General features: G+C 37.0%; 1 long non-coding RNA gene across 1 annotated transcript; it reads right to left on the bottom strand.

Annotated features, from left to right (window-relative positions):
• Positions 1-6,031: 6,031 nt before the first annotated feature.
• LOC130692662 (uncharacterized) lies at positions 6,032-6,517 on the bottom strand. Its single transcript, XR_009001509.2, has 3 exons — positions 6,400-6,517; positions 6,136-6,337; positions 6,032-6,077 (listed from the first exon to the last, which is right to left on the bottom strand). It is a non-coding gene; the product is annotated as an uncharacterized LOC130692662 (long non-coding RNA).
• Between the last annotated feature and the right edge of the window lie 2,381 nt (positions 6,518-8,898).

Below are 8,898 nucleotides of genomic sequence, written 5' to 3' on the forward strand. Positions count from 1 at the left end.
GGTATCTTATGGCCGCCATAAATAACATCATCAGTCATTGTGGTTGAGTTCGAGAAACCGCTGCCACCATAATGTAAAGCATCTTCCCGTGTGGGAAGATGGACTTTACCGAAATTAAGACAATAAATGTAAATCGAACTCGAGGCGTTTTACCCACAATGACGTCTGTGTTTATTATAAGCTAGGACATAAGAAATAAAAAGATAAGAGAACAAAAGACGAGAAGAAACATTCAGAAAACAAGTTAAAAGAGGGAACAATTAAACAGGGTCTTACCGTGAACTCACGAGTGAAAGAATGGAAGATAAAATGTCACAAGACGAGCTTGGAATTCAGCTTCCACACAGACAGGGTTTGGAACGCAAGAATTGGCACAGAACGTCTGAGAAGACTCAAGACGAGAACGAGTTTTCTACTCAAAAGGTTTGGTTACTGAAACATTAATTAAGGCACAATACTACTCAAATAAGCAAGGAAAAATGACTTAGGGCAACTACTCGGCACGGCTGCAACAACTTGTCTGATCTTCCTCAGATGCTGGGTTAACCACGGAACTTTGCATATTGCAAAGTGGCGTGATTGGGAGGAGCTTGTAGGCTTCACGCGGTTAACCAATCAAAAGGACGCGTTCAATATGGTGTGATATTGGTGACGTATCGTCTGCGTGAATCAGCTTGCAGGTGTTCATCTAGGTCAGCTGTACTGCGTATAGTGTTGCAATTGTCGTGCCCAGACTTGTATTTACTACTGAAGCAAAAGCGAGAAAAGTTAAAGTAAGATATATTCGGCTTCGTTACACAATCATGCAAAATGTTTTATATTTTCAAACCTAAGTATGATGTCCTAATTTTTTAAAGAAAATTTATTATTTGAGACTAAAGTCCTATCATAACTCATGCTTGTTTTAAGCATTTCTTATGCTAATTAATATATATTTTCCTAACTCCCATTTTTCTAGCTTTCACTTATTTCAGTAGCTTAGTTTTTGTAAGCTAAAAGGCAAGCCTGCGAATTCACAGCTTACGCTAGTTTAATTTTAAGGCACTGCGGCCGCCCCACAAAACTCAAGCTAACCAAAACGTATCCCTGGCTTGATATCTGCAAGCTAGCTACGGGGAAGCTTGATGAAGCTAGGATTTGGGCATCGCCAAAACGCAAGCTTGCCGTTTCGTACGGGATGTTTCCCATGTATGTAACGCTAAGAAAATTTTAACAATTTCTCTGTTATAAACATGAATCTTTCTGAACTGTGTTCTCGACTGCTGCTTATCGTGATAGTGAGGTCTTACAATTTGACGTCAAAACAACGATTTTGTACTCCAAACTGGAAAAAGAATTGTATTGGCATCAACTGAAAAGTTTCGTCGTTGCAGGAAGCGAAACGAAAGCTTTCGACCTTAGTGTCCGAACACCGACCGTCTTCAGAGCTTTTAACATGGGCTCTTGTTGCGGCGGATGCCTTATGCGGACGATAGATGGGAGGTAAAGAAACGGCGCATGTAATATAAATTTATTGGATCGTTAATATAAGAACACAATCAACAAGTATTTCATTACTTTTTAAAAAATTTCATCATCAATGGTTGTTGAATAGCATGCTAGTAACCAAAACATTCGAAGTAATCGAACACTGTGGTCGGCAATATGGCTGGTTATGATATGACCATGCAATTAAAATTATTTTCTTATGTAAGGAATATATTTCTAAGCACGATTATAAGTCTGTTCGATGACACGCGTGAAAGATTTCCCCTTATAAGTAATTTCAGTTATATCAATGCAGTTTATTAACTGGAATTATTTTTGTTGTTGATGAGCAAGCTCTTTCGTGGTCGGTTTTGCTGTTTCCGATAGATGCATGAGTTCTTTTATTGTTTATTTATTTCTATAGACTAAGGCAGGAAATTGACTACCTATAGTATTTTACCTTTTCCCTGCTAATTTTCATTTCAAGTGCCTCTACACAATTTAGGAAACAACACGCTACCAGTTTCTAGTATACCAATCAGTAATGCAGTCATTCATATTCCTTTTATACCAGAAAATAGAGATAAGGATGACCTTACAGAAACAGATTGACAAAACTTTGAATGTTTCACTCAGTTATACTTCAGAACAGCCAAGATGAACCTTTAGGAAAAAATTTTAACGCCCTAGGAGAAACGGGCACATAAAACTGTATTTACAGTCTAAACATGATTTAGATTTGGCTATATATTACAATCAATACTTGCGGATTAGAATTAGAAGGAGGAACAAATGTACGCCTTTAATATGTATCAATAGCTGTCTCTTCAATGGGTCTATTCTAAGCTACCCAGATTTTACAAGTTCATAACCTACACGGACGCTTCAGGATGTGGCATAGGAGCCATCTGGGACCACAGACAGCCTCTAATTCAATCAGCAGATTCAGCAGAGTTTGATGAACTTCGTGAAACAGGTGGCATGGAGGCCGTCTTTGCGTTTATCTGTAAACATTTGAACGACCGCAAACACCGTTGTCTACCACAGAAAAAGAGGCATAAGCAATCATCTGCTTGATTAATGTATTTAGGACATATTAGCTAGATGGGCTCTTAAATTACACGAATTTAATATTGCTGTTGGAAATCGGCAAGTAAGTACCAATATGCTGATATTGTTAGCTTTAGTTTATATGTGCCGTTAGCTTAAGAAGAAAAAAAGGTCGGTGGGTACAAAAGTGAAGCCAAGGGAAAATGTGAGGTGTGAAGGAAGAAAGTGAACAGTCGAAAAGAAACCGAATAGGTCAAGTTGCAGCATACAGAATAACATCGAATAATAAAGGAAAGAAGCCGCCAGCCACACAAGTAAACACCGTCAGAGTATAAATGGATTTATAATTTGGGACATAGACGTATTATCGAAAAACATGGAACGAAGATTAGAGAACAAGATTAGTAATACCAAAGAACCAAAATAAGGAATTTATAAGAAAAAACCACGAACCCATTTTGAATGGACACCAAGGGAAGTAAAAATATTTTCAGCCTTCAAACGCAATACTTTTGACCACATATGAGACATTTCTTTATAAAACACATTAATAGGTGCTTAAACTGTACAAAATGAAAAGCAGTGGATGGAAGTTGGTCGCAATTGCAACTTTCGCCAATGGCCGAATGGGCGTGGGAAAGGCTTGCAATAGACATTGTTGGCCCAATTCAGGAAAACGCAAAGAGATGCAGGTGCATATTAGCTCAGTATATGCCAGTCATTATTTCTCGGTTCTAGTGAAAGATCCAACGGACAAACAATTATCAACTCTAGTAAACCAGATGTTACTAACATCCTATCCAGCCTCCAGATCAGCAAAATATTGTAGTAAAATAAATATAGGAATCGCAGAATATCACCATCAAACAAAGGGGTTGGTGAAACGGTTTAACAAAACCTTATGCGGCATTTTGCTTGCTATGTTGCAGGTGAACCCAATAATAAAATAAGAATACCTACATTTGTCACCTTCGAGCACAACAAAGTGAAGGAATCAACACTTCAAGGAAGCACATTTTTCCTACTTTTTGGCGACAAGCCGTACTCTGAAACGATATCAAAATAAACTGACGATCCGAAATCTATAAGAACACCGGCGTACAATATTTACATCTCACCAACTTGGCAAGAGAAAAGCTATTCATAGCACACACGAAGCAAAGGAAATACTATTCTGAAGGAACGAACCAATCAATTACACATAGGTCCGAAAAATTCATTAACAGATGGAATCCCAAAAACCACGAAAGAAAAATTAATATTATTAGTGCAAACTAACCACCTAAAACCCAGCAAGAACATAAAGACAAGAAGAAAATGAAAAAAAACATGCATACCGTCAAGTCAAACAGAAAATACTGTACTGCGATTGCGAGGACGAGTAACGTTAAGGAAAGGATCTCGTACCAAAAAAAGAAAGCATAACACGAGAATCCGAGGATGAAAAAACAGAAAAACATAATGAAAACGTTTCCATCTTCATACGCCATTTACTCGCCTTTCTATGTCAGAAAAATAACACTTATTAAGAATACCTGTTAAATTTAATGGCCAAACAAAAACCAGCAGTTACTTGGAAAGGTACGGAGTGTGATTGGCGGAGAAAAAGGCCCAGACGAAAAAGGCCCAGACGAAAAAGGCCCGCGAAAAAGGCCCATACGAAAAAGGCCCACACGAAAAAGGCCCACTTTTTTCCGAATTGAAAAGTGGGCCTTTTTCTCCATTGGACTGGGCCTTTTTCTCCGTTAAATTTCCAAATTCCTACAATCTTTAACATGTTTCCAAAAAATATTTCCCACCTCCTATTCCGTGGAAGTTGGAATGTACAAAGGTTGCTGAAACCGTGACTTTCAATAAGGTTTGCCGATGAAACAATGTTAGCGTTTGTACGCTAGGTAATTTATATTTTTTTATTCGGTAGCAATCTGATTTTGAATTATGTTAGTATATATCTATTGCTAATATCCCATTAAATAAAGTTCATTTTTCACAATTTTTGTTTATTGAACTACTATAGCTGCTTTAAATATAATATAAGAAATACATGTTTTTCGCACTTATCGTGTGAAATTTATATAGTAGTTTTGAAAGTAAAAAAAAGAATATTATAATTCAATATTGATTCTCATACAATTTATTTCCTTATCACATTTTCAATTCTTCACACAATTACAAAGAGCCAAATTAATGTATTAAAATCATAACCTACTGCTATAACTATGCCAGCTAGGCGGTGACTGCTGACTGGGATTGGAGCGCTTTTCACCCAAGCAATAAATATTTCGAGCAAAACAGGAATATTTGATTTGCCTAGGAACGTCTATGAATATAACTTAAATAGTTAATGCATTGCTTTTGTTACAGAGCAACCTTTTGTTAAAGAATAACGTCACCTTTAGTACGAGAGAACCATCTACGTCTCTGGTAAGAACGCGCGCTTTTCCAGCAATTATAAATGATTTTTTACGTTCTTCGTGTCTTGTTTTCCCTTATGCACATTTTCTAGCATCTATTGGTTACCTTATTACACACACATACTACAGTGAAATATAAGGAAGCTTTGCACTTGACGTTATCAAAGCTACTAACAATTACAAATCCATTGTAATTATTTTATACCATGAAGAACTTTTTTTATGGGAGTCTGTTATTAGTGAAGACACTTAACCTTTTAAAATGAATCTAAGATTTTGTTTCTTTAAATTTTCCACGGTCATGGAAAGCATGCTAGTGTATTGTTATAAAAAACTATCACGACATGGCTTGCACATGAAAAAACACGAGTTTAGCTCGTCCACGAGACAGTATCATTATTTCATACGATAAATTTGCCTGTTTTTCTTTGGTTTACTCACTTAATGTTCTTTCTTTTCAGTTTGATTTTTCTTAATGTTGGTTTGTCTTTTTTTCTGTAGTTATTGTTTTCTCTTTTCCTTTTCTTCGTTTCGTTCAGCGCAATTTATGTTACTTTCTGATTTGATCTCGTTCATTAATTGATTTGGCAAGCAATTCCACATAGTCTTTTACCTATAGCAATACAGAAAGGTTAAAAGTTTTGAAGATCTTACAAATATTTTTGTCAAATTGAAAGTTTACCTGAAAACCTTCAGCTATTTGCAGAGCACCATTTCATGCCTGTTTCTCTTCAATACTTCTTGCATTTGAACTTCAGCTTGGCCTACCAAGATTTTCATTTTTTGTTTAAGTTTTATTTTCTTTCATTTTAATCGTTGCCACTTCTGGATCTGAAGTGGTCTTTTTCAGAATGGGTGAGGAATTAGATAGTTCTCCAAAATCACATTTGCTGGGAACTAGGCAGCCTTCACTGTTAAAAATTGGTGTTGGCAGTGTACTTGCTGGTCTTGGTTTAGGAATTTCTGTTTTAACAAACTCTGAAAGACCAGAGGTTGATGACACAGAAGCTGCCTTGGTGGCTCAAGCATGTTTGGCAATTCAGGACCTCTTCTTCTTACTTTTCCTTTTTAATTTCTTGTTCATTCCCTCTAACTTCCGTTTAAGTTTGACTTTCGTTGTCTTATCAGACAATTCCAGCTTTTTCCCTGAAAATCAATGGAATAAACTGGCTGGTCTTCCTTAAATGTAAATGTTAACACATACCTGTTAAGTGTGAGGTGTTCATTCGGTTTATGTTCTTTCTTTTCAGTTTTCTTTTTCTTAATGTTTGCTTTTCTCGTTTTCTCTTGTTATTCCTTTCTCTTTTCCTATTCTTCGATGCGTTCAGCCAACTTCTTTTACAATTTGATTTGATTTCATCTTGTTTCTTAATAGATTTAGCAAGCAATTCCACATGGTTTTTTACCTATTGCAATACAGAAAGGTTAAAATTATTTAAAATCTTACATTGTCAAATTGAAAGTTTACCTGAAAACCTTCAGCTCTTTGCAGAGCACCTTTTCACGCCTGTTTCTCTTCAATACTTCTCGCATTCAACTTCAGTTTGGCCATCCAAGATTTTCACTTTGGCTTTGAGTTTTTTTTTATCGTCGCCACTTTTGAATCTAAAGTGGTCTTGTTCAGAATGGGTGAGGGATAAGATAGTTCTCCTAAATCAAATTAGCTGAATACTGGGCAGCCTTCACTGTTGAAAATTTGTGTTAGCAGTGTACTTGTTGGTCTTGGTTCAGGAATACCTGTTTTGACAAACTCTGTGGGATCAGAGGTTGATGACACTGATGCTGCCTCGGTGGCTTGTGCAAGTTTAGCAATTCAGGACCACTTCTTGTTATTTTTCTTTTTTAATTTCTTCTTCTTCAATTTTTCTAACTCCTTTTAAGTTTGGTTTTCATTGTTCGGCTCGCCGCCATAGCTGGCGATGAGTTAAAAGTACTCTCTGCTTTTACAGATTCTGATTACGCCGGCGATACGGACACATGTAAATCAACTTCGGGCTTCCTGCTCATCTTTAATGACGGGCCAATAGCATGGAACAGTCGACGTCAAGCATGCGTATCCCTGTTAACTATTGAAGCTGAATATTTGGCCATGTGCGAAGCCAGCAAAGACGTTGTTTGGGCTCCGCGTTTGCTAAATAGTGTTGGTTGCGAAAAAACACGGCCAACAGCTCTATTCTGCGATAATCAAGGGACAATCAAGCTCACGCTAAACCCTGAATTCCATCGTCGCCCTAAACACATAGACGTACGGTATCACTATGTTCGGGAGCAGCAGATGAACGGAAGCATTACAGTCAGTCATGTCGGAACAAAAGAACAGCTGGCTGATTTATTCACGAAAGCGCTGCCCGGTCCGGTATTCAGGAATTGAGAAAAAGGATTGGAGTGGTTCCAGTTTGAGTGGGGATGTTGTGTTTTGTTATGCAAACTGCAAGCCTATATCTCTCGCTATCTTTATTCTCAATGGCAACCCTGCTGATTACTTCATTGTGGAAGACCCGGGAATATTTTGTTTCCTTCCCCTTTAATCTGTGCAAACTGTTAGTCTCACTTGTGCTCTTCCCGTGACAAGACACACACATTAGAAGAAATAATAAACAGTAAAAGAAATCATTCATCCAGTATAGTTCAGTCAGAAGTATTGCACGTATTTATTACAACAAATTTGTGGTTCTCTCTCCTCGCATAATATTGCTTTAACTCATAACACATTGTCCATGTTGCATGGTAGTGTTTAAAAATTTGAAAGGCTTTCTATTGGGTTGTTTCGCCTATCCTGTAGTAGCGTTATTTGTTCTGTCAAGCAGTTAAGGGGTGGCATTTCTTATTTCGTACACCTTAAGGCCTCTTGGACCAGTTTGCATGTTGCTGACAGCATATTTATTTTTATGCTTACAACCTCCAGCACTCGCCTGCTCACTAGCCTCCAGCACAGAAAAGTGCTTTGTTTCGTTTTTTGAGAATACAAAGTGTCGAATGATCCTACCCAGAATGATCTTGATTTGTCGTTTTCTTCTATAATCTACACTCCGGGAGGTCGGAGAAAAAGGCCCAGACGAAAAAGGCCCAGACGAAAAAGGCCCGCGAAAAAGGCCCAGACGAAAAAGGCCCATACGAAAAAGGCCCACTTTTTTCCAAATTCAAAAGTGGGCCTTTTTCTCCATAGGACTGGGCCTTTTTCTCCGCTCAATTTCCATTTTCTTACAAACTTTATGTTTGTTTCGAAAATTGTATTTCCCACCTCCTATTCCGTGGAATTTGGAGTGTACAAATGTTGCTGAAACCGTGATTTTCTTTAAGGTTTGCAGAGATCAAACAATGTTAGCGTTTGTACGTTAGTTAATCTTTGATTATTTATTCGGTTGCAATCTAATTTCGGATTATATTAGTATTTATATATTGCTAATATCCCGTTTAATAAAGTTCATTTTTCACAATTTTTGTTTATTGAACTACCATCGCTTTTTAAAATATAATACAAAAAATAAATGTTTTTCGCACTTAGCCTTGTTCTGTCCACCCTCTTTCATTATTCCCCCAACCCCCAGTCCATCTCCCATATAGCTTCTTTTTGTCGATACTTATGCCATAGGTAAAGACCACTGATTCGTTGGGAATACGGAAACTGAATGAGTTCCGCGGGGCTTTTTTGGTTGCTGGGAACAAAAATATATGTTTCCACGAAGACTAGTTTATTATCATTAACATTTGATAAATAATGTTTATAGGAATAATATTACAAACTTAAATTATCGTCTGAGGCAAGGACCAAAACAAAGATTATGTAATTCAATATTGATTCTAATACTATTTATTCCTTATACATTTTCAATTCTTTTAACAATTACAAAGAGCCCAATAAATACATTAAAATCATAACCTACTGCTATAAATGATTCTGTTCGTTCTTCGTGTCCTGTTTTCACCTTTTGCACATTTTCAAGCAGCTATTGATTACCTAATTACA

This window comes from Daphnia carinata, chromosome 6 (assembly GCF_022539665.2).
Source record: "Daphnia carinata strain CSIRO-1 chromosome 6, CSIRO_AGI_Dcar_HiC_V3, whole genome shotgun sequence".
Lineage (NCBI taxonomy): Eukaryota > Metazoa > Arthropoda > Branchiopoda > Diplostraca > Daphniidae > Daphnia > Daphnia carinata.